The sequence below is a fragment of the Spermophilus citellus genome (assembly GCF_964194105.1).
Source record: "Spermophilus citellus genome assembly, chromosome: 13".
NCBI lineage: Eukaryota > Metazoa > Chordata > Mammalia > Rodentia > Sciuridae > Spermophilus > Spermophilus citellus.
In genome coordinates this window covers 84,453,147-84,480,820 of record NC_138193.1, presented here as the reverse complement: position 1 = coordinate 84,480,820, position 27,674 = coordinate 84,453,147, and the positions used below count along the sequence as shown (strand labels likewise).

The 27,674-nt window shown below is 38.6% G+C and overlaps 1 pseudogene across 1 annotated transcript; it reads left to right on the top strand.

Moving 5' to 3' along the window:
• The first annotated feature begins 5,279 nt into the window (after positions 1-5,279).
• LOC308632806 (rab GDP dissociation inhibitor beta-like) lies at positions 5,280-6,698 on the top strand (annotated as a pseudogene). The gene has a single exon. The product of its transcript is annotated as a rab GDP dissociation inhibitor beta-like (transcript).
• Positions 6,699-27,674: the final 20,976 nt, after the last annotated feature.

Here is a 27,674-nt window from a genome sequence, read left to right as displayed (position 1 = left end):
AGACTTATTATCTTGAAAACAAGTTAGGTCTGAATTTTAGATTAAAAAATGTTTTTTGAAGGATAAAAATGTTCTAATTGTTGCATACTAAACTATTATTTTAAATTATATTTTATGCTAATTACACAAAAATTCATTTTTAATCAGAAATTTAACTCTCATTAAATTTTTTTTGACCAAGTGCAACCCTGAGTAGCATCCAAAAGAAGTATGAAGATGTTGATGTGGTTACTATGCTACATACCTCTTTACAAAGAAGAGCAAAAATCCACTATCACCTAAACTATATAATATTTATAAGATAAGCATTACCCAGTGATTTGATTCACATTTACCAATGTATTCATGTATGTTTATTTTCCTTTTGGAGTTTAAAATTTCTCTATTTTGTCTTTTCATTTATCAGGTACAATATTTCTATCCCTACATTTAAAAATTGTTATGTAATTTTATGTTGGAGATAAATTATTTATCATTTCCTTGTTATCAAATATTTACAGATAATATCCTTTCTTCGGTAAATATTATGGTAGGTTTTTGATGCATATAGTACTTGTTTTTGTCACACTGCATCTCTGAAATAAATTCCTAGGGATGAGATCAGTGAGTCATTTGGAATCAAGTGGCTAAATTATGCCTGAAAAATCACATTTAAGTTTCTCTTTTCATCAATGTCATGAGGTACAAATTGAGAAAGAAGAAAAGATCGAAGAAATGCATGTGGATACAGTTTTATGTCCTTCTAGTTCTGCAAGTAGATGATCCCTTTACGAGAATATTTTAAGTTTCTGAGAAGAAGCCATTTCTATTTTCATCCCTGGTAGTAAAACAACAGGCATGGAAATGGGTTTTTAAAAACTCAACTGAACATGAAATATTTTTAGTAACCTATAACTTTCTCCCGTCATCCATTTCTTACCTGTATGCCACCAGGCTTTTCCAAAAAATCACGAATGGCCTCATAGCGGCCCCTGGACTGATGTGATTGCTTCTCAAACATAGTTTCTATGGCTATATTATCTAGAAAAGCCACTGTATGCAGCTGTTCAAAAATTCATCATTTGCTTCTCCCTCAGTGGGTGGGAGACAGGAAATAGGTTTGGAAAAATCCAAGAAACTGGTCTGAGTAATGAATGCCTTATCAATATGCAATTGATTACTAACCTCATCTGGAGAGGGAAAGGAGGTAAATAACAAACCAACCAGGCAGAATTATTTTCTGTTAAGGCAAAAACAAACAAACAAAAAACATCCTCCCCAAGCCAAACAAAAACAAATAAACAAAAACAACAACAAGGGAGGAGTCTGGGAGGGTATTATGGTTTGACTTTGAAAATATCCCCTGAAAGTTCATGTGTTTGGTCCCCAGTGCAGCAGTGTTTAGAGGTAGGGTCTTTAAGAGATGAATAGAACATGAAGGCTCTCACCTTAACAATGGATTAATTCATTTATGGATACATAGCTTTAATGGAGTCTTGGAAGGTGGTGAAAACTTTAGTAGGTAAGCCCAATTGAAAGGAGTAGGTCAGTGGGGGTGTGCCCTTGAAGGATATCGTTTTTCCCCTGCCCCTTCTCTCCAGTCTTCCATTTTTGCCTCTCTCCCTCTCTGCTTCCTGGCTTCCATAGGTTGAGCAGCTTCCCCTGCTGCCATGAGGTTCTGCCTTTATCAAAGAACCAGAAAATACATAACCAAGTTTTCATGTCCTGAAACCTCTGAAACTGAACCAAATGAAACCTTTCCTCCTTTAAGTTTCTTTCTCGAAGATATTTTGTCACAGCAATGGAAAGCTGACTAATCCAGAAGGAAAATAGGATGCACCCAGGACATCAGTTAAACAATTTAAAATCAAACAAAATAAAATGGAGGAGAATATATAAAAGCAGAAAGACTAAGTGTTCTCTAGTTGCTTGGGTTTACCTCAACCCGATCCAGTAGGAATTAAACTACCATCAGGAGATATATGACTATTTATAGCTTCCAGGTAGATAAGCAGGTGGGTTTGGCTTAGGAATATTTTGACTGTAAGAAATTAAGCTTTGAAAAAGTCAAGTATATAGAGATACAGAATAAAACAATGTCTACCAGGGTCAGGATGAAGGGGAAGAAATGATGCAAAGTAGCAAAATATGTAGGATGAATAAGTAAAATAATCTAATGGACAATGTAAAGGCTACAATTAATAATAGTGTGTTATATTTGGTATTTTTGCTAAAAGAGTGAGTTAGAGCTCTTGTCTAATTCCCTGCTTTTATCTCAGGGAAGAAAAATGGCCAACTATGCATGTTAGTCAACTTTCTGTGACTATAAAAGTTACCTGAGACAATCAACTGAGTAAAAGTCTATTTGGGCTCACAGTTTTGGAAGTTTTAGTCCATGAGGAATTGGCCCTGTTGCTTTTGGCCTGGGGAGGCTCATTATTGCAGGATCATGGGGCAGAGAAAAATCATTCACCTCATGATCAACAAGTGAAAGAGAGAAAGAGGAAGGGACTGGGATCCCACTGTCCCCTTCAAGGATACATACCAGTGACTCAAGGACCTCCCACTAGGCCCTATTTTCTAAAGCTCTACCACCCCCTAATACTACCAACCTGGAAAACAAGGACCTTTGGGGGATACTTGAGATCCAAATCCTAGCACTGTATGAGATGATGGGGATGTTAAATTATTTCACTATAGTAAATATATATATTATATATATGTAATATATATATAAGTATATATAGATATATACATGTATATATGAATATATATATATATAGATATATATTAGAACATCATGTTATAGACCTTAAATATACATAATAAAATATATTTTAAAAATTAAGCTTTTATGAGAACTATGAATTTAAATTGGCAGTGCAGGAATATTTCAAAATAGAGAAATAATGAAGGAATATAGGTAAATAAAAATTCTTCTGGGTGCTAAACCATCTTCTTTAGTGACTTTGTTTTGGAAAGTTCTTAACCACTTCCCAACTATGTTAGCCAGCTTTATGTTGGTGTGACAAAATACCTGAGAAAACAACTTAAATGAGGAATGATTTATTTGGGTTCACAGTTCCTGGGTACTTGGCTCTGTTGTTTCTGGGCCTGTAGTGAAGCAGAACATCATGCATCATGGTCAGGAGGGTATGGCAGAGCAAAGATGCTTACCTCATGGTGACTAAGAAGGAGGGAGGGAGGGAGAGAGAGAGAGAGAGATAATATATATATATATATATATATATATATATATATATATATATATATATATATATAGAGAGAGAGAGAGAGAGAGAGAGGGGGAGATAAAGGGACTGGAGTTCCACTATACCCCTCAAGGGTTCAACCTCAAGTGATCTACTTCATCCAACTAGGCCCAACCTCCTGAAGTTTCTGTCACCTTCCAATAGTGCCACCAGTTGGGGACCAATCCTTTAACACATGAGTCTTTGGGGAACAATCCAGATCAAAATCACAACACCAGCCAAGCTATAGTTAGGAGTTGTATCAGCATCTATCAAATCATTTTCATAGGGATGGACTAGTACTTCATCAGTTAATAGCTGATCTTTAAAAGTGAGATAAAATAAGTTTGAAAAATCACTTGCATTGAACTCCTCCACAGCAGATTCATATGCATATTAGAATTTTGGAGGCTCTGAGAAATCTTGTAGTAGAAAAACCTGTTTAACTTAATTGAACTTATAACTTCCCAAACTATTAACTAAGGAAGTCATCTTTATATGACCTCAATGAAAATTTCAAAGACACCCATGCTCTCAAGAAATATTTGTGCAAAACTCCGAGTTAAAGAGATATATTTTAATGATAAACGAAGAGCTATAGAAAGATTTGGTTGGGAACAATTTTAAGATTATTTTTCAATGTGTTTTGTAAGTCTCTTAGCTTGTCCTTTTCACTCCAAACTTCTTTACATCTGCTGAGTCATTGGGGTGAGTCATTTATAATTTTCCTCAGAGATCTGAGTCTCTGGGAAGAAAAATAAAGGAGAAGGGTAAAGGTGGCCCAGGTTTTATATTCGTTTATCCTTCTTGTTAAACTCTATGGCTTCAGAATAGAGAGGAGGTAGAGAAGTAAGTTGGCTATAAATATAGTTTAGCAGAGCAAGATTTTATCTACTAAATCATGACTTCTGAACAAAAGGACAAGTCATAAAAAAAATAGACAAGATATATCTCATGGCCCAGGGAAAGGACTTGGTTAGAAGGAGGAAGTTTAAATGATTAAGATATCTTCAAATGGAATTGGCTGGTGGGAGCAGGAGTCTTGTACAGAAGGATAAAACTGGGTCTGTGGGGGATTATTCATGGCAGAGAGAGAAGCAGTCCAGGGGAGGTGGTGGTGTATTAGTTTCAAATGAAACGGCAGTGAAATGATTTGGAAATAAAATGTATCCTTTCAGATGCCTAACTTCTAACATTCAGACTGTGGAACATAAAACATCATGTTAAGTGTTCTAACAATGAATAAAACTGTTATTCAATTAAGCAAATAACTATTGATCATCATGCTCAGTACAGTAAAAAGGAATTTAAGAACATAAAGGACAAAAGCTGGTTTTGGGAAAAAAAGGGAAGATTAAAAATGTGTTAGGAAGAAAATACAAATAACTTATATGAAGCAGAATGCCATCATTTTTGAGCAAAAAATTATGGGATTAGAATTGAATTGGGGAATATTAATTCACCAGTGATAGCCAGAATGGGTTGAAATATGGAGAGGGGCAGTAGAGAAGCCAGAGAAATAAGAATGGAAAAACAAAACAAACCCTTGATTTGCCCAATAGGGATATAATTGATTTTAGGAATTAAATAAGGTGGTCAGCAAACTTTCTGTAAAGGACCAGGATAGTGAATATTCTTGGCATGCCATGTGGGCTCTGTATTGTGCAAGTAGCCATAGGCTAATAAAAATTGATCTACAAAATCCGGTAGTAGGTCTGAATTGGTTCATGGACTAGTTTTCCAATATCTGAATTGAGCAAAGGAATTTTAAAGTCAATTGCTATTGAAAATATAAAATCTCTAAGACCTATTACTAATTATCAAAAGCTAAGTCATTCCTCTCTGCCCTCCCTCCCGCCCTGCCCAGCTCAGCTCTTCCAGTCTGAAGTGGAGGCTGGCCTCACCTCCTTGTTAGATCCTTTTTACCTCTCCTCTGCTCTTCTCTTGGGCCCCAAACGCCCTGAACACCTTACAGCCTTCTTATGATGGCCACAGAGCCTCTGAGCTTTCTCTTTTCCCAGATGTCAATCCTTGCCCTGCCCCCCATGAATGAGGAGTAGAAATAACCCTCTGGGCATTGGCCTGACGGAATGTATTCTGTCTGGTATTCTGTCAGTGAATGCAAAGAAGGTTCTTCATATGGATCGAAACCCATATTATGGAGGAGAAAGTGCATCTATAACTCCACTGGAAGATTTATACAAAAGATTTAAATTACCAGGACCTCCACCAACATCAATGGGGAGAGGAAGAGACTGGAATGTTGATTTAATTCCCAAGTTTTTTATGGCCAACAGTCAGCTGGTTAAGATGCTACTTTACACAGAGGTCACTAGCTACCTAGATTTCAAAGTGACTGAAGAGAGCTTTGTTTATAAGGGAGGAAAAATCTGCAAGGTTCCTTCCACTCAAGCAGAAGCCCTGGTATCTAGTTTAATGGGACTATTTGAAAAATGTTGCTTCAGAAAATTCCTAGTGTATGTTGCCAACTTTGATGAAAAAGATCCTAGAACTTTTGAGGATATCCATCCTAAGAAGACCACAATGCGAGATGTGTATAAGAAATTTGATTTGGGCCAAGATGTTATAGATTTTACTGGTCATGCTCTTGCACTTTATAGAACTGATGACTATTTATATCAACCATGTTGTGAAACCATTAATAGAATTAAACTTTACCGTTAGTCTTTGGCAAGATATGGCAAAAGCCCATACCTTTATCCACTTTATGGCCTTGGAGAATTGCCACAAGGATTTACAACGCTGAGTGCTATTTATGGAGGTACTTATATGTTGAATAAACCAATCGAATAAATCATTGTGCAAAATGGAAAAGTGGTTGGTGTAAAGTCTGAAAGAGAGATTGCTCGCTGTAAGCAGCTCATCTGTGACCCCAGCTATGTAAAAGATCAAGTAGAAAAAGTGGGCCTGGTCATCAGAATTTTATGCATCCTCAGCCACCCCATCAAGGACACCAACGATGCCAACTCCTGTCAGATCATTATTCCACAGAACCAAGTCAATCGAAACTCTGATATCTATGTTTGCATGATCTCCTCTACACACAATGTGGCAGTGCAAGGAAAGTACATGGCCATTGTTAGTACAACTGTGGAAACCAAGGAACCTGAAAAAGAAATCAGACCAGCTTTGGAGCTCTTGGAACCAATTGAACAAAAATTTGTTAGCATCAGTGACCTTCTTGTACCAAAATATTTGAGAGAAGAGAGCCAGATCTTTATTTCCTGCACATATGATGCCACAACTCACTTTGAGACAACCTGTGATGACATTAAAGACATCTATAGGAGGATGACAGGATATGAGTTTGATTTTGAGGAAATGAAGCACAAGAAAAATGACATCTGTGGGGAAGACTAACAACAGTACGTGTTAATATCTAATTAGGACAAATATAAAATTTGATAAATAATGCATATTGTATGAAATCAAATTTGTAAGGCCTGCTTTTGTAATCAGAACGGAGAGATTGAAGAGCATTGTACCAGTAAATATTGTTCCCCTTCATCTTTCTAATATCATGTATTAACTTGTTTTCTTGGAGTGGCTATTCAGAATTGACCAGTTACCACATTCTGTTCAATTTAACTGGACTGGCTTTTTTTTTTTCCCCCTGGTGAAGGAGCAGTTTTAAACATTGTGATATCAATATAGAAAACTTGATACAGTATTTGTATCTTTTAATCAGAGTAGACTTTGCATTTGTGTGCTTCTGTTGCTCAAGAACTGGATTCACAGTGTGTGCACCATCTTGACATTAAGGAGATTCTAAATTGAATATTCCCTATAACTACATTTTGTGTTAAGTATTATAGCAGGGCTCAAATACCATAGCCAAAAGTTTGGTTTATGTGAACATAAACTTCTAACCAAACTCCAGACTTAGGGATTCATTTGGAGGAAGCCAATATGTCATGTTTTAATCTAATAAAATTGATGAGAGAAGGGGAAAGGAACCTATCATTAAAAAGCAGGTAAAATGTGGAGCATCTTTTGTATCACAGGTGTGGTTTCTTCAATGGACCACCTGCAGTGCAGTATGGATTTGACAGAGCTTCTACTTCAATGATGTCTATCCCAAAATGGCTCCAAATGATTTCTGTACTGAAAAAAAAAAAAAGGCAAACTCTCGGGGAAAAAAAAAAGCTAAGCCATAATAAGGACATAATAGATGTGATCTTTAGGAACAATGAACAATTCATCACTTACTAATCTTATTTAAAACAGAATTAGGATTTCCATAATCAACAATAGCAGACTAACTCGATATTATAAAAAAGTTTTGTGTGTGCATGCATGTATGCACAGTGAAGAGCTATGAACCCAGTGAGGGCCTTTAAAATACAGAGAGGATTAAAATACTTGGCACAAAACAGAGTGGCACAAAAGAGAGAGGTAAATGGAATTAATATGTTCAATGATCCTTGCACTGTTCAGCAATTGGCAAAAACAGATTTGAATTATATTTAATTATCATTGAAAGAATATAAGATGGACATATTTTATATCTAGGGAGCTAACAGAAGGGAATACTGAATAATAGCAAGCATTGAGAAAAAAGAAATATAGAACAAGTGGAGAAAGAACAGTAATGGTAGATTTAAGTCAAATAACTTTCATTAATTATATCAAATGTAAATAGACTATACTAGAAAATAATGATGTTCCAACTGCTCTAACAGGATTAAAAAGGAATAAATTCAAGCTATGTGTGGTGGCACATGCCTGTGATCCCAGTAACTTGGGATGATGAGCCAGGAGGATCCCAATATGAGGCCTACCTGGGCAATTTATCCAGATCCTGTCTTAAAATAAAAATTCTCTTTAAACTACGTATGTGAGTAGTTGTACAACTTTGCATGAATTCATCTTAGGAATGTATATAAATAAAGAGTTTTTTTCCTCTAGTTTTTTAAGATGTGCAGTTTTTTCCATGTAATTAACGTTTGTATTCTATACTTTAGAAAAATTGTACATTTTTTAAAATGAGAAAAAGAGTTACTTATTTGAAACTATAATTTTCCTTTCTAAAATGTCACCTTTTGCTTTTGGTTTCTTATTCAAAGATGATAATTTAGTGGTTTAATCAGTCCTGACATACTGATCTTTGAAAAGGGACTTGATTTCAAATCAGTAAGCACCATAAATACTTAAATGATATCATGATATGTAAGTTTTTCTTTTATTAAATATTGCTTTAGTTGTAGATGGACATAATATCTTTATTTATTTATTTTTATGTAGTGCTGAGGATCAAACTCAGTGTCTCACATGTGTGAGGCAGGCGCTCTACACGTGAGCTATAGCCCCAGCCCATGATATGTGTGCTTTTTTGTTATTTGGTATAAATGAATGTGTCTACTTAATAATTTGTCAATAAATAAGTTTGAATTTCTTAAACTATGTTGAAGGTAAACTCAAAGAAATGATTACATTGTTTTTAGAATTCAAATTCTACTTTTGAATAAAAAATTATGAATTCAAAAAGTTGAAAATGGTCTTTGTAAATTACATTGATTTTATTATGGAGGCTTATAATTCACCTTTAAACAAGTTGGTTTAATGATTTTTATTCTGTAGAAAGAAGCTAATAAAAATTCCTTATAGTAAATAGGCTGGGGATGGAGCTCAGTAGGAGTGTTTGTTTGGCATGGGTTCAATCCCCAGCACCACACACACACACACACACACACACAAAAAAAAAAGAAAGAAAGAAAATATGTTGTTTACAAAAGAGGCATCTTGGATATCTTGGATATAACACTACAGGTAATACTCCAAGTAAAATGATATAACAGGTATCTTGCAGACTATAAAAAAGTAAGCTGGTGTAGCTATACTAACATGAGACAAAATAAAAGTATGCTTTGATAAATATAATTAGAAATTAAGAAAAGAAGAATATCTCATAATGATATAAGTCAAATCACCAGGAAATTATGACTTTCTTAAATTTGCATAGCCTCAAAAATTGCAAAAATAAATGATGGATGTATACACAATAACTAGAAAATTTAATCTCTCTCTTTGGAACTGATAGAATGAACATAGAACTATCTGGGAGGATATACAATATTTGATCCATATGGGTAAAAATAGTGTTAGGGGAAGAGCAATGACGTCTAATCTAGTGAAATACTTGACGAAGTTTTTCACAACTGATGAATTTAGGCAGCATGAGTGAAAAACTTGGAGAATTTCAGCAAATAAAATAACCCAATGATTTTGAGTGAGTTCTCTAATGCCAAAATTATGTTCTATGTGATTTAAATTGTTAATATCTATTTCCAGTGATAGAATCATATTTAAGAGTCTTTTAATGGTTTAAAACATGAAACTAAATTTCTGAGATAAAATTTTAATTGGCATACTTTAAAAGTCCTCGATGTCGTTTGTTTTAGTAACATTATTTGGCATTTTAAAAAGAGGAGACATAGCCAGTTGCTGTGGCACATGCCTGTAATCCCCAGTGATTTGGGAAGCTAAGGTAGGAGAATTGAAAGTTTGAGGCCAGCCTGGGCAACTTAGTGAGACCCAGTTTCAAAAAATAAAAAGAGCTGGGAATATGAATCAGTGGTAAAGCACCCCTGGGTTTAATCCCCCACCTAAATAAACTAATTAATTAAAAGTAAAATAAAGACGATGAGACAAATTATAAAGTGCATAAATCTCAATGAACTTTTACCCGTGTAGTCTGGTCCTAGAATATTTCTAGCATCCTGGAAAGCCCCTCATGCCCCTTTCCAGTGAATACCGCCCTCCACAGAGGTAACAATATTCTGCCTTCTATTTTCATTAATATTGTATACCTATTAACATAGATGTGTTCTTGAATGTCATGTAAATGGAATTGTACATATGTCCTTTTCTGTGTTTGTTATCTTTCTTTCAATAGGGTTTGTGAGAGAAAAAAAGCTTGTTAGGATATGAATTGAAACTGTGTTGATTGTTTAGATCAACTGAGTATTGACAAAACACAGTGTGACTTCCAATTCATGAACATGATATTTCTATAGGTCTTCATTAACTTATTTCAGAAAGGTTTTCTTTCATTAGATTTATTCTACTATGTAAATATATATATGTATATATATGTATATATATATACTTATTCTACTATGTAAATATATTTATGCTACTATGTAAATATATTGCAAAAATTGTATATTCTGTTGTTTGTTGCTAGTATACAGAAATTCAGTTAAGTTTGTATGATGACTTTGTATTCAGTGACCTTTTCTAATTCATTTATTGATTAGAATTGTAAATTACTTTCAATTTTCTATATTTTTAGTCATATATGTGAGGGTAAAAACATTTTTTCTTCTTATCTCTTTAACTTTTATTTCTATGGCTTCCTTTATTTCATTGGCTAGGCCTCCTGTACACTATGGAAAAGAAGTGATGATAGGGAACAGCGTTCTCCTTTTCCCCAATCAAAGAAAAACACACATTATTTCTCCTAAATGTGATGTTAGCTACAGGAATATTATTTTTTTAGAAAAGTTTTAAGAAAAAGAATATAGGCAAACTTACTTGATAAATAATCATATGAACGGGATTAAATCTGGAAGAGTGATATAGCTGCTTTTTTATTATTTATTTGAAATAATTTATTCTTAGATTATAAAGAACAAAATGCAGAACATGGAAAGTAAAAAAAATGGCTTATTTTGTGCTGTTTGGAGCATATATTGAATATTTAGCAATAAGCTACATTTTAGAGAGTCCACTGACCAAGTGGAGTGACTGCCTAGAAAGAGGAAATGAGGATACTAAGGGTTTTGCAAACCATCTAGGATAAGGAATTATTGAAAGAATGCGGGTAGGCTGGACATTCAGTGTGTCAGGTAGAAAAGGAAATAAACTTGGGTGCATCACAATGATGGAAATAGGATGAGAAGGTGAAAGTCACAATGAGTAAATAGCACCGAATATAAGAAATACTGTTATAATAATTAGAATTTTCTAATAATGGAAATAGCCTTGTCTTGGGAATGAGTAGGTGTAGAATAATTGGTAATGTTCCAGCACAGCTTGGATGGTGTTGATGGGTTTCCTGCCATTGGCAAGAGGTGGTGCTACTTGACTTCTTTATTGGGAAGGAAGTCATACTAGACAATTTTTTGAATTGACTCAAATATTACAGCTGTGATTTTGTAGAAATCCTTTATAGGAAATATGTTCTCTCTCCCTTTTACATTTGAAAGATGTGCCTGAAATCTGAATTCCAGAAATAGTGTTCAAAAATAAGTACATCTTCCATTGAATTGTTGACATTTGATCTGTAGGACCCAGAAAGATTCTAAGGAAATGTGTCCACATAAGGAAGTAATAAAACATTAAATGACTGGCTTAGAAAAAAGAGAAAATAGCCTTAATTTTACTTCAATCATTTTCTCTTTTCTGTTGCCTCAAAAGCAGTAATATTCTCAAGAGAGTTTTTATTTTTTTTTTTTTAAAGAGAGAGTGAGAGAGGAGAGAGGAGAGAGAGAGAGAGAGAGAGAGAGAGAATTTTTTAATATTTTATTTTTTAGTTCTCGGCGGACACAACATCTTTGTTGGTATGTGGTGCTGAGGATCGAACCCGGGCCACACGCATGCCAGGCGAGCGCGCTACCACTTGAGCCACATCCCCAGCCCAAGAGAGTTTTTAAAATATATATATTTTTTAGTCCATGATAACATGATTGTTCAAAGATGGCTAAAGGTGGGAATCTGGACCCAGACCAATTGCTCAACTTAAAGCTCTGGCTTTCTGACCTTGGTCAAGTTCTTTATAAACTCTAAAAAACCACACTTTTCCCCTCTGCAAGATGAAGATGACCATGGGTTATCTAAAGGACTGTTGAGGAGTTGAAGGGTGGGGGGAAGTCTTACAAAGCCATTAGCCTTTTTCTTGCTCATTGAATGGTCTAAGAAACTTAGGTTTCCCTAAGAGTTAGCTAGTCTTGTAGGAAAAATATTTCTTTGAGGCAATCAGTACTCCAAGCATGTAGAACTTAATCACATAGTTTGAAAAGATAGTAAAGAGAATAATAGAATATTATACAACCATTTAGTAGTTTTCTTAGGATTTGAGTGTTAGGAAAATGCTGATTAACCCACAATCTTCAGATGACAGTTAGGATTGTGCATCTCCCTTTTTCTGTATCCCTCTCCTCCTTATCTTTGCTGAAGCTAGGAATTTTCAAGCACATTTGTGTAAAGAAGTAGGAGCTGCTACCCGGAACTTCACGGGAACTTCTGATGGAACTCACATGCTTAATTTCCATACTGATATTAAGGAAAGGAAATATTAAATATAAATGCTGCTAGTAAAACATCAACAGTAGTACTCATATACTACACAGTACTCATAGACTACATCCCCTGCTCCCATAATACACAAGCACAAACATGCTGACATAAACCAGGCTTCCATTCTGAGGAGTCAAAGAAAGAAAAAATGAAGGAAAATATGTATCTAACATTTATTGATGATTGCTTTATAAATTGGGTGTCCTTACATTTTCTTACATGGAGGTGAGCACCTCAGGGAATTATAAAGGGTGCTGGGTATCAGTATGGACCAGGATTTGAGTTGCTTCTAGAATTCCTTATCTCATAGAAACTCAGAGTGAAATTGCCATGGCAAAAGGGAACCTAGCTGAATAAGTAGGGCAGTGTTTGGACAGCATTTCCCTAGCATTACTGAGAGCTAGCATTACTCAGGAACACCGAGTTCCTCCCACCCCACCTACAGGTGGCTGCCTATGGCTTCCTTACAATTGGTGGACTGATGGAGTTGGTGTGCTTGCTGTGAGGGGGTGGACATTATTACTGCAGAACTCCTTCTTCTCCTGCAATGCCTTTGCTATTGAGTAATGTTTTCTGTAGATGATTTCTGCACTAATGAGGGCTCATTTTACTCACCAGAGGTTTGCTAGATTTTAAGGATTCCAGAAAGCATTGCCATGGAGAAGCTGCTATGCTTGGCAGCCAAAGCCCCTCTCCACCTCTGTCACTGCTTCCTGAGAAGAAATGTTTTGTTTTTCAGTCAAATGCTGAATGCTTCTCCCTGGTTAGCATTTGATTTTGGACTTGGGTCCTGGAATGAAAATCTAGATGGATCATAGAGAGACAAACTGTCCTTCAACATTCCCTCATGCTGAGGGTTCTGAGTCCAGCTTCGGCCTGCCAAGTGATGCCTTTAGAAAAAACATACCCCACAGGGGAACACTTGTGCTCAGTTACAGCATCTTTCCTCAGCTTCGAAGAGTTAGGAACGTTTCAGCTGAGAATCATTAGGGTGTGGGGAAAATAACGGTTGTTAGAGTTAAAAAAAAGAAATAGCAAGAAGGGGCCATCCGTAGTGACTCAAACTGTATAAATTGAGTCCTTTAAAAGTTGTTGTCCAAATATCTCACAAAGTGACCATCTCAAATGGCTTTGAGCTTTTGAGTACAGGTAGTAGAAGTCTAGTTAACCTTTTGAGTTAATATGGCTTCAAAATGTAGGCGGGAAGGGGAGAAGATGGCGGCGAAGGGAGTGCAGCACACCAGTACGCTGCGCCACTGTGCGGGAGAAACACGAGGTGAAATGGCTGAAGGCTACCTTGGTGGGAATCCCCAGTGAAATTGAGGTGCTCCAGAATCTAGAGGACAGAATTCCAGCGCGCGGGATTCGGCTGCAGGGGCTTGGTCGCAGGCGATTTCTCCGCACGGAGGGAAGCAGTACCTGGTCGGCGGACCGCCCCGTGGATGGAGTCTGGGATGTGCCCGAGTTAATTAGCCTCGAGGTACCAGAGCGGGATTACAGCGAAGCGGATTCTGCAGGCTCCTGCCAGTGGCACACTGGCCGCGCTGAGTGCTGAGTTCCAGCTTTGAAATAGAGGAGAGAATCGGTCCAGTTCGATTCCCGACACCGGTCGGAACACGGAGGAGGACAGCAGCCGCCATCATGGAGAGCTGATGCAATCATCCCTGTTTTCTACTGATCTCAGCTCATTCAACTACAGAACAGGTGATTCCAGGCTGGTATTTGCCTGCGTCGCGCAGACAGATCTCAGGCTCGCGACTGGAAACTCTGAGGAGAATACTCTTCAGGCCTCACCCCTGGCAAGGCGGGTGCCGGGCTTTGAGCGGCCAGATTCTAGTTCCCCGGGTTGCTTTGGCCCAGGGCGGGAGATCCTTTGGGGACTCCGGGCGGAGGCCAGGTACAAGTGGATTGTGCGCTGAGGGGCAGCGTGGCTTTAACTCCCGGAACAGTTTTGGCCCGGGGCTAGGGAACCCGCGGCGACTGCGTCTTTGACCCTGCCCCTGTCTGAGCGTACACTGAGCTGGGAGAGGTTGGAGCTGCCAGGCTCGGGCTCCCGGGCTGCCTGGGCCTGAGGCTGGGGTACCTCTGTGGAGCCTGCTCTGAGCAGAGTGTGGCAGGGATCGGAGAGGCTGGGTTCTGGCTCTCGTGGCTGCTTGAGCCCAGGGCCGCGGAGCCTGCGGGGACCGCGAGCTGAGGCCAGCCACAAGTGAAACTTGCGACAAGGGGCAGCGGGACTCTGTCTCCTGGAACAGTTTTGGCCCAGAGCTGGGGAGCCCGCGGGAAGTGCGTCTTAGACTCTGCTCCCAGCGGAGCGTGCACCCAGCAGGGAGAGTCTGGTGCGGCTAGGCTTGGGCACCGAGCAGGGAGAGTCTGGTGCAGCCAGGCTTGGGCTCCCGGGGCGGCTTTGGCCTGGGATTGGGGAACCCGCGGCGGATGCCCTGAGGAGCCTGCTCCTAGCAGAACGTCGCGGGGATCGGAGAGACCGGCTCCTGGCTCCCGAAGCGGCTCTGGCTCAGGGTTGGGGATCCTACAGGGACTGCTTCTTGGTCCGGGTCCTGCTGGGTGCTGCGGGGGCCTGGGGGCCAGAGTGGAGCTGCCTCCTGTGCCCAGAGCAGGCTAAGGGTCCCGCCGGTGTGGTATTGCGACACCCCAACTGCAGCTGGGGCCGAGGAGAGTAGCCGCCCACGCCTGGAACAGGACCAGCCACCCGACGGCAGGGTAGCCAAGTCAACCCACTTGGAGTGGAGGCCGTGAAGAGCTGCCATCTGACCCTGCAAGGTAGGCAGTCCTGCGTCCCACTGGCAGGACAGGCTCGGCAGCCTGCCAGTGTGGTGGACGAGTAGCATCGAGGCAGTCACGTCACACTGGTTGGAGTGGGGGTTGAACAGAGCCGCCGCCAGCGTCCGGAAGGAGCCCAGAGACCCGTTGGAGAGGCATTTAGGTACCCCCACTGGGAGTGGGGGTTGAGCAGAACTGCCGCCCAGGCCCGCAGGGTGGGCAGATCTGAGACCCACCGGCGGAACAGGCTTGGAGGCCGACCAGCGTGGTAGACACGTCACATCAATTGGAGTAGGGGTGGAGAAGAGCTGCTGCCCACATCCGGATCAGGACCAACGATCCGAGGACGTGGTAGGAACGTCACCGCAATTGGAGTGGGGGCAGAGTAGAGCAGCCACCGGTGCCCGCAGGGCGGGCAGACCTACGACCAACCAGCGTAGTGGATAGAACACCCTGATTAGAGGAGGATCACAGCCACTACCCGCCCTACAAGAGAGATATCCCAAATATACAAGAGCAACATAAATAAACAGGGGGAAAAATTTCAAAAACACAACAGTTTCACCAAGCAGAAAGAAATGCAAGCAACATGAAAAGACAAGGAAAGAAAGGACCACAAGCAATGCAGGTCAACTCAACTCTAGAAGAGGTAATAGCTGCAACAGATAGAATGTCAGATAAAGAGTTCAGGATATACATGCTTCAGATGATCTGGACTCTCAAGGAAGACATGAGACAGCAAAATCAGACAATGAAAGATCACATTGACAAGGAACTACAGAAACAAATCCAGGAAGTAAAAGATCAATTTCACAGGGAGTTAGAAGTAATAAAAAACAAACAAATAGAAATCCTAGAAATGCAGGAAGCAATAAACCAACTTAAAACCTCAATTGACAATACTACCAGCAGAATAGATCACTTAGAAGATAGAACATCAGACAATGAAGACAAAGTATTTCAACTTGAGAAGAACATAGACAGTTCAGCAAGACTGCTAAGAAACCATGAGCAGAACATTCAAGAAATATGGGATAACATTAAAAGACCAAACTTAAGAGTCATTGGGATACAGGAGGGCACAGAGCTCCAAACCAGAGGAATGAACAATCTATTCAATGAAATAATACGAGAAAACTTCCCAGACTTGAAGAATGAAACAGAATCCCATATCCTAGAAGCCTACAGGACGCCAAAAGTGCAAAATCATAAGAGATCCACACCTAGACACATTATAATGAAGATGCCCAACATACAGAATAAGGAGAGAATTTTAAAAGCTACAAGAGAAAGAAAGCAGATTACATTTAGGGGCAAACCAATCAGGATAACAGCTGATCTCTCAACACAGACTCTGAAAGCTAGAAGATCCTGGAATAACATTTTTCAAACACTGAAAGAAAATGGGCTCCAACCAAGAATAGTGTATCCGGCGAAATTAAGCTTCAGGATGGAAGATGAAATTAAAACCTTTCACGATAAACAAAAGTTAAAAGAATTCGCAGCTAGAAAACCATCTCTTCAAAAAATCCTTGGCAAAACATTACAGGAAGAGGAAACTGAAAATAACATTGAAAACCATCAGTGGGAGGTAGGACAGTAAAGGGGGGAAAGTAATCAAAGAGGAAAACTAATCAGGTTTAGTAACATAAATAAACAAATATGACTGGAGGAACAAACCATATCTCAATAATAACCCTAAATGTTAATGGCTTAAACTCACCAATTAAGAGACACAGGCTAGTCGAATGGATCACAAAACAAGATCCAACAATATGTTGCCTACAGGAGACGCATTTGATAGGAAAAGATATACATAGACTGAAGGTGAAAGGCTGGGAAAAATCATTCCACTCATATGGACTGCGGAAACAAGCAGGAGTGTCCATACTCATATCAAACAAAATAGATTTCAAGCCAAAGTTAATCAAAAAGGATAAAGAGGGACACTGCATACTGCTCAAGGGAACCATACACCAACAAGACATAACAATCATAAATATATATGCCCCAAACAATGGTGCAGTTACGTTCATCAAGCAAACTCTTCTCAAGTACAAGAGTCTAATAGACCACCATACAATAATCATGGGAGACTTCAACACACCTCTCTCACCACTGGACAGATCTTCCAAACAAAAGTTAAATAAGGAAACTATAGAACTCAACAACACAATTAACAACCTAGACTTAATTGACATATATAGAATATACCACCCAACATCAAGTAGTTACACTTTTTTCTCAGCAGCACATGGATCCTTCACAAAAATAGATCATATATTATATCACAGGATAACTCTTAGACAATATAAAGGAGTAGAAATAATACCATGCATCTTATCTGATCATAATGGAATGAAACTGAAAATCAAAGATAAAAGAAGGAAGGAAAAATCATGCATCACTTGGAGAATGAACAATAGGTTACTGAATGATCAATGGGTCATAGAAGACATCAAGGAGGAAATTAAAAAATTCTTAGAGATAAATGAAAACACGGACACAACATATCGGAATCTATGGGACACATTGAAAGCAGTTTTAAGAGGAAAATTCATTGCTTGGAGCACATTCCTTAAAAAAAGAAAAAACCAACAAATAAACGATCTCATATATCATCTCAAAATCCTAGAAAAAGAAGAGCAAAATAACAGCAAAGAACTAGAAGGCAAGAAATAATTAAAATCAGAGCTGAAATTAATGAAATCGAAACAAAAGAAACAATTGAAAAAATTGACAAAACCAAAAGTTGGTTCTTTGAAAAAATAAATAAAATTGATAGACCCTTAGCCATGCTAACGAAGAGAAGAAGAGAGAGAACCCAAATTACTAGCATACGGGATGAAAAAGGCAATATCACAACAGACGCTTCAGAAATACAGAAGATAATCAGAAATTACTTTGAATCCTTATACTCCAATAAAATAGAAGATAGTGAAGGCATCGATAAATTTCTTAAGTCATATGATCTGCCCAGATCGAGTCAGGAAGATATAGACAGCCTAAACAGACCAATAACAATAGAGGAAATAGAAGAAACCATCAAAAGACTACCAACTAAGAAAAGCCCAGGACCGGACGGGTATACAGCAGAGTTTTACAAAACCTTTAAAGAGGAACTAACACCAATACTTTTCAAGCTATTTCAGGAAATAGAAAAAGAGGGAGAACTTCCAAAGACATTCTACGAGGCCAACATCACCGTGATACCTAAACCAGACAGAGACACTTCAAAGAAAGAAAACTACAGACCAATATCTCTAATGAACCTAGATGCAAAAATCCTCAATAAAATCCTGGCAAATCGGATTCAAAATCGTATCAAAAAAATTATACACCATGATCAAGTAGGATTCATCCCTGGGATGCAAGGCTGGTTCAATATACGGAAATCAATAAATGTTATTCACCACATCAATAGACTTAAAAATAAGAACCATATGATCATCTCAATAGATGCAGAAAAGGCATTCGACAAAGTACAGCATCCCTTTATGTTCAAAACTCTAGAAAAATTAGGGATAACAGGATCATACCTCAACATTGTTAAAGCAATCTATGATAAGCCACAGGCCAGCATCATTCTGAATGGAGAAAAATTGAAGGCATTCCCTCTAAGATCTGGTACAAGACAGGGATGCCCTCTCTCACCACTTCTGTTCAACATAGTCCTCGAAACACTGGCCAGAGTAATTAGACAGATGAAAGAAATTAAAGGCATAAAAATAGGAAAAGAAGAACTTAAATTATCACTATTTGCAGACGATATGATTCTGTACCTAACAGACCCAAAAGGGTCTACAAAAAAACTATTAGAGTTAATAAATGAATTCAGCAAAGTGGCGGGATATAAAATCAACACGCATAAATCAAATGCATTCCTGTATATCAGCGACAAATCCTCTGAAACGGAAATGAGGACAACTACTCCATTCACAATATCCCCCCAAAAAATAAAATACCTGGGAATCAACCTAACAAAAGAGGTGAAAGACCTATACAATGAAAACTACAGAACCCTAAAAAGAGACATAGAAGAAGACCTCAGAAGATGGAAAAATATACCCTGTTCATGGATAGGCAGAACTAACATCATCAAAATGGCGATATTACCAAAAGTTCTCTATAAGTTCAATGCTATCCCAATCAAAATCCCAATAGCATTTCTTGTAGAAATAGATAAAACAATCAGGAAATTCATATGGAATAATAAAAGACCCAGAATAGCAAAAACAATGCTAAGCAGGAAGTGTGAATCAGGCGGTATAGCGATACCAGACTTCAAACTATACTACAGAGCAATAGTAACAAAAACAGCATGGTACTGGTACCAAAACAGGCGAGTGGACCAATGGTACAGAATAGAAGACACAGTAACCAATCCGCAAAACTACAACTATCTTATATTTGATAAAGGGGCTAAAAGCATGCAATGGAGAAAGGATAGCATCTTCAACAAATGGTGCTGGGAAAACTGGAAATCCATTTGCATCAAAATGAAACTGAATCCCTTTCTCTCGCCATGCACAAAAGTTAACTCAAAATGGATCAAGGAGCTCGATATTAAATCAGAGACATGGCGTCTGATAGAAGAAAAAGTTGGCTATGATCTACATACTGTGGGGTCAGGCTCCAAATTCCTCAATAGGACACCCTTAGCGCAAGAGTTAACAACCAGAATCAACAAATGGGACTTACTAAAACTAAAAAGTTTTCTCTCAACAAAAGAAACAATAAGAGAGATAAACAGGGAGCCTACATCCTGGGAACAAATCTTTACCCCACACACTTCAGATAGAGCCCTAATATCCAGAGTATACAAAGAACTCAAAAAATTAGATAATAAGATAACAAATAACCCAATCAACAAATGGGCCAAGGACCTGAACAGACACTTCTCAGAGGAGGACATACAATCAATCAACAAGTACATGAAAAAATGCTCAACATCGCTAGCAGTCAGAGAAATGCAAATCAAAACCACCCTAAGATACCATCTCACTCCAGTAAGATTGGCAGCCATTAAGAAGTCCAACAACAACAAGTGCTGGCGAGGATGCGGGGAAATGGGTACACTTGTTCATTGTTGGTGGGACTGCAAAATGGTGCAGCCAATTTGGAAAGCAGTATGGAGATTTCTTGGAAAGCTGGGAATGGAACCACCATTTGACCCAGCTATTACCCTTCTCGGTCTATTCCCTAAAGACCTAACAAGAGCATGCTACAGGGACACTGCTATATCGATGTTCATAGCAGCACAATTCACGATAGCAAGATTGTGGAACCAACCTAGAAGCCCTTCAATAGATGAATGGATTAAAAAATGTGGCATTTATACACAATGGAGTATTACTCTGCAATAAGAAATGACAAAATCATAGAATTTGGAGGGAAATGGATGGCATTAGAGCAGATTATGCTAAGTGAAGCTAGCCAATCCTTAAAAAACAAATGCCAAATGACTGCTTTGATATAAGGGGAGTAACCAAGGTCAGGGTAGGGACGAAGAGCTTGAGAAGAAGATTAACATTAAACAGGGATGATAGGTGGGAGGGAAAGTGAGAGGTAAGGGAAATTGCATGGAATTGGAAGGTGAGCCTCAGGGTTATACACAACTACATATAAGAGGAAAGGAGGAGTAGGAGAAAAATTATATAAGTGGAAGAAACGATTTATAGTAGAGGGGATGGAGAGAGAGAAGGGGAGGGGAGGGGAGAGGAGGGGAGGGGAGGGGGGACAGTGGAGAATGGGATAGACAGCAGAATACATCAGTCACCAGAAAGGCAATTTGTAAATCAATGGAAATGTAACTGATGTGACACAGCAATCTGTATACGGGGTAAAAATGGGAGTTCATAACCCACTTGAATCAATCTGTGAAATATGGTATATTAAGAACTATGTAATGTTTTGAACAACCAACAATAAAATAATTAAAAAAAATGTAGGCGGTCTCACGCTCTTTATCCTTTTCTGGTAATATTTTCCATAAAAGAGTGAGGAAAGCCATACTTGCTTATTATTTTTCCACAAAGTAAAAAAAAAAAATTTACTTAGCACCTCTTGGCTTCCAGTTCAACAGGACCACACCCAAGGTTGGCCACAGGAGCAGATGGTCAGCTGGCCGATATTTGCCATCTTCATGACTGTGTTGGGATGTAATCAGCCCACGTGACTTCACTTCTCCTGGACTCTCATTAACGTAGATCTCATAGCATACACACAGCAAAGTGAGTGTGCACAGCCTTAGAGAAGGCTCAGGCCAAGGGTGGAGATGACTGTGGGCCACCCTTTTGTTGAAGGATCATAGGCACAAGCACCAACATCAGAGGGCACTGGTGAGGTACCTAACCTGCAGGTACCCAGACATTAAGGAAATACATGACTACCATCCCTGGTGTGGAGGATAAATTGACACCAAAAGGAGTGAAAAATGGACTTTATGTGACACACAGGCTTCAAGCAGTCTCTAAACTTGGCCAAACAACCAAAAATATTATGGTCAAAGAGCAGGAAAGTGCCTGTGTCACAAAGGGCAGTAACTTTGTGACACAGGCAAAGGTAAATTTTGAATGTGGGTGTGATGATTTTCTTCCCACACTTTGACACTGAGTGTATCCTCTTCCATGCAGCAGCAATGAAAAATTTAAAATCTGGAATTGCAGTTAGCTAGAGTGTGAACCTTCCATCCATTGTCTGGGGCCATGGGGCCAACATATAGAGCCACTATTGGGTAATGACTATCCCACTAACATATTGAGAGGATTATTGTACTGTCGAAATCACTCTCCATATAATTTTATATACTGGGTATGAAGAGTTTTGTGGAGACTGGATTCTGCTTTTGTGGCAGAAAGTTATAGCAAATAATTCTATTTGCATGTGCTGAGGTTACTTAAGGTGTTGAAGTACACAGCAACCATTTGATTCTTGAGGCATCCTTTTTTGGAGAATTCAGAGTAGAAGCATGAGTATGATGTACTTAGAATGTTTCTTGAGTTAGATTCCTAATGGTCATTTAAAATGCTCATCAGTGTGACTGTTTGCTATCAAGAAAAAGATAGAGCAACGACAACAACAACAAAACAAAACAAAACAACGCTTTAAGGACCACTTCTTACATATTAATATAAGTTTAAGGAACCACAATTGCATAATTATGTCCTAAACTGAGTTTGACAGTCACCTAGATACTTTAAATAGTCCACAGGCATTAGTGTAGTATCCTGAGAGAAAAAAAAATCAGTATATCATTTCTACTTTTAGGGAAAAATTTTCATGGAAGTTAAGAGATTTTAGGATGGGTTTTGAAGACATGAAAAGATAAACCATAGAAACAATGCCTAGTTTTGGAACTTTTTATGAGATGAATGAAACATCTCCCCATCCCTCTGTTCATTTTATTTTGTATTTTCATGGTCCATGAAGTAATTTCATGATAGTATATGTCTTTATGGAAACATAAATAGCTTCTCCTTTTCTCACTGTAAACTAGAACTGGATGTAAAATTTGGGTTCATAATTAGGCTCACAAGTTGTAGAATGCATATTAAGACCCTTTGCTTTCTTTTATATGGTCAATGTTCCCATTATTTTGCAATTTCTTTTATTGGTAACTTTTATGGTTGTCTTAAACTTACCATGTGTATTGCCCCCAGCCCCTGGAAATGTTTGATGGGTCTCTTGAGGACATAGGCAATGGTTTATCCCAGATATCTGCTTTGATGTCCACATTTTCTTGATTTTTACCACAGATGAAAAAATAGGTACTAAAGACTAAACACAATAACTTACCAGGCAGTCATCTGGATACTAAAAATAATTTTTATTTTTCCTCTTTCCTCTGCTCCAACATTTTACTGAGATAATGTGATCTTCATGCCATGTAGCTGGGAAGGTATGGTTTTCATCTTAAATCTATGGTTCCTTAAACAAAACAATTGAATATCCTGTTTTGGAGATTAGTTTGAATATTAGGAAACTCAGTGTTTTTTTTTTAATCCTAATTCTTAAATGTCCCCCAATTTGTCTTATTGGAAGGATATCTGGAGATATTTGTTGGTAACAACCTCAAAATATTTGAGTTTGCGTTTACCAAGAGAGAATTATGGGTTCTTTTTGAACTTCAAGGAGAGTTCCCTTTGCATAGAGAAGGGACTAGCGCTGAGGGAAAGTCCGTTCAATGTGTCTTCCTTGGCTCACCTGAATCTACCTGAGCTCACCTATGTCTTCCCTCAGAGACCTGAACTGGGGTGATGTTTCAGAGATTGGAGTCCCTAAACCAATGCTAAGAGATCCAGAGCAAGTTTCTTTCAAGAGTTGTTTCTTGGAAAACATAGTTATGATACAGCTCAGTAGGGCCATTCTGAGGCTCTGAAACACCAGCACCTCCCAACAAGAGGCCAGGAGCCATGAAGGCTGGAGGGAATGTCCTGAAAGCTGCTGTCAGATGGACTTGCCAGCCTGGGAACTCCCTTGAGAAATACCCAGGTCCCAACTGTTGGTTCAAGGCACAGACTGTTGGGCTTTCACTGTACTCATCTTCCAGGACAGAGTATAATTACTCCCTAAAATATCTGGAGGATTTGAGATGTTAAAATTCAGATAGGAGCTTGAGTCTTGCAGGGTCCCTTGGGTTTTTGGGTATGTGGATGATTCAGTATTGTATAAAAGGGCTTTCTACAAAATTGTTTATTTCTAATGATGGAGACATGTTTCTTTTTTCTTTTTAGTTGATTAAAAAATCCCTGTGAGGCATCAACTTGGTGCTGGGTTGAGGGCCATACTTTGTGTGTATATGTGTGTGTGTGTGTGTATGTGTGTGTGAGAATGTGCATGTATGTGTTTGTGTGAGTGTGTGTGAGTGGATGTGTATGTGTGTGTCAATGTGAGCGTGAGTGTGTGTGTGGGTGTATTTTGTGTGTGTGTGTGTGTGAGAGAGAGAGAGAGAGAGAGAGAGAGAGAGAGAGAGAGAGAGAGAGAGAGAGAGAGTTAGCATCTCTTAGGTGTCTCAGAAGCCCCTCTACCACTGCCCTTCCTCGGCATCGGTTTCCAGAGTCTGCAGTGAAGGTTTTCACTGCAGGTAATCAAGAAACTCTCATTTACAGCCAGAATCAAACTGCCTGCCACAAGCACAGCCAACATAACAGCACACTGATGGCAGGAGACAGTCATTGCTCTAATATCTTTCAGGCTGCCAAAATGAAAATGCACAGTAAAACTGCTGTCCCAAGCAGAAACTTTCAACTTTTAGACCTAAACTATTTTACAGGGCACCTGTGCAATCAGAGCTGCATTAGGTAAGGTTGTTCCTGGTGATAAGTGACTTGGCTCTGTCATTTTGTAATTTTCTCTCTTTTTCTCTTTCATAAGTGGGTTCTTATTTGTCTGCAGCACTGCTGGGTGCCCTTGGCCTCTCAGCCCCTTGGATCTCCTCTTTCTAGGCTAGGCTGTCAACTTGTATGTGTCTGGACTGGTCTTTCTTCCTTGTTCTCAACCTTCACCCAAATGCTCCCTGCTGTAGAACTCGACTTTAGTGCCTTGATAGATGATTTGCTTTTCTACTAGGAATTTCATATAGACCAGGAGTTTCTTCAAGACCTGTTTGTTTAATCTTGTCAAGAAATATGAGGTTAGGCCATTTTTGAACGTATACAACTTTGCCTCCTTTTAATGCCACTAGTGATTGCTCAGAGAAGTTAGATAATAGGTATGTAGGATTTAGTGCTGGGAGGGTATTAATATTATAACTTTATTAATTTATATTCATTGATCCATTCAATTATTCAACAAAATTTTATTATGTATATGCTGTGTGAGAAAAGTAAAATTTGTTTGCAACTTTGGTCATTTTTTCTTTAAAAGAAAATATTTGGTTCTTTGAAGGATTCTATACATAAGTCCTGTTGGATATTATTTTTTAAAAGATAAATAGAAGAACTAAAAGAAAAAAAATCTGATGGAGAACTTCAAGTATCATTAAAATAGCATTAGGGGTATTGGAGAAGACTTTATGTACCTTAAATGAGAAAAGGGCAAATGTGTCCCTTCTTCAATTTTATCTATTTATGCTAAATGAAAGCATATAGAAGCAATGAATTGTTAAATATAGGAGCTTCATAGTATAATTTTCTAGTGCATATGCTCAGAATAGCACTTTTAAATGTTAATGATACTATTAATTCCCAAACTCTATTTTCATATTTAAAACCACCTATTCTTCTGCAAGGTAGAAACCTGCCTTTCTATTTTATGGAACAAAAATGTCCCAACTCTGATTTGTTTTGCAAGTAAAAGATGATTTAAATATTCTCGATGTCTTTTCTCTTGCCTCAAAGCTGCTCAATGGGGTTTTAATCATAAAATTTCCAATTCAATTAAGTCTGAAGGAGCATATAGAGGATTGCTGGCAAATTCTCCCTTCCCTCTCATCATCTACTTCACTCCTCCTTTCCACAGTCCTTGCTCCAAAAGACTGTGGTAATAGCTAGGCGAAGTGATTTGTTATGTTCTCACAGGCATTTTCTTCTGTACTCTTTTAATTTTGTTGGGGTTCCTTTTATGTACCATTCATTGAAGTTATCTTTGAAAAGTTCAAAGACTCTGATGTCATTTCAACATAATGGAATACACCAATACAATATGTTTTGAGGGCCATAAGAAATGCTTTTAATAAGTATTCCAAAGTATCTTCCTTTTGAGATCTAACCCAGTGCTCCAAAATTCCACACTAGTTACTGAATCAAAGAAGTGTAGTGTGTGGCTCAGATGTCTTCCTGAGTCTTTCAGGGAGGACTCAGGTATAGGAAAAGATGAGTGAAGGTATCATATGACATTGCACATGCTTATTGCTCTACTATCTGATTATTTGTGAATGCTGTGAGGTATTCTAGTTGATATTCTGTGTGTTTTTATTGCCATCTCTAGGTATGTTGCTTCTTGGTGAAATACTATGATGTAGGACCATAACTTCAGGCCATCATGCACAGTTGTGCATTTCATACCCTATGTGAATGCACATAGCAATCAGGGCGAGAAGGATGAGTGGTTTCATGTGCCTTCCTCTCCTGGCAAAATCATGGAAGGAGTGGCTGTTTCTTAGGGAGGATGGTAGGACAAACAGATCTCAGAGGGGAGGTAGACTTACTCAGTTCCTATTTTATTTTCATTTGCTACAGCAAAGAGAGTGCTTTTCAAGTTGGGAAAGTGAGAACAAACACTATAAATCTTGCCGAAGATGATGGATAGCATCTAGTTTTGAAAACTGAGTTTAAGCTTATTGATTCTTTTAAAAGGAATTTATCAATATAATCCTAGAATACTTCAATGTTCTTTGTGCAGTTATCAAGAGCATGAAAAGTGGTAGCATAACAAGGATGTACAAATCTTTCTTGATTAGAACATAGAAAATGGTAGATTTGGGGGGCGAAAGTAGCAGGAGAGTAGCAAACTGAAAATACTTTATTTGCCAAAGTTAGGAGACTTTGTTCTAGAGATGAACTGCTTAGTATTTTTCCTCCTGGGTTAGATTTTTCTATTTTTCTCCTTTCCTGTTGGGAGAAGTGTTCCCTTAAGCCGGATGGTTGTTTCAGTCTTTCAGGGTCCTTGCTAGGAACATTCCTTTCCCCCACAAACCTGTTTGCTTATTTTTAAAAGGAGTTTTATGTACTAGAGAGCAAATGCACATTGCTGCTGTAGGCAGCCCCTATATTCCCCTGAATGGGAAAATGTCAAAAGGGTTAACTCCTTCAAGATGCAAAGCCATCTTTTGCATTTGCCAAACCTGAATTTGGTTCTCAGGTTCTGTTGGGGAGAATCATGGTTCCCTATGCAGTGGCACTTCTGTGTCTGGTTCCCCTGCTGTGCTGGTGCCAAGTGCTTCTGTCTTCAAGGATTCCTCTGCTTTGTGGTATGTTGATAGTTGACTGTTGTTTTTCGTGCTGGTATAGAATATTCTTTGAAGATGATGGTTTCTGTCTTACTCTTTTTGTGCTATTGTAAGAGTGCTTGAGAGTGGGTAATTTATTATGAACAAAATGTATTGACCACAGTTCTGGAAGCTGGGAAGTCTTATATAAAGATGTTGGCATCTGGTGGGAGCCTTTTTGCTCTGTCAACCCAAGGTGAAAGGGCAAAGGCTGGGGTGGGGTAGGCACATGGGGCTAGAAAGACGAAAGGGGGTTAAACTCATCCTTTCTTAGGGAAAGCTAAATGCTGGTTCAAAAGAGAATCCAAAGAACAGACACATATATAGATAATTGGAAATGCTGAAATGAATCTGTTAATAAGTACAAAACTGGTCAACATCCACAAGACAAAATCTTGTCCACAGCGGGAACATCA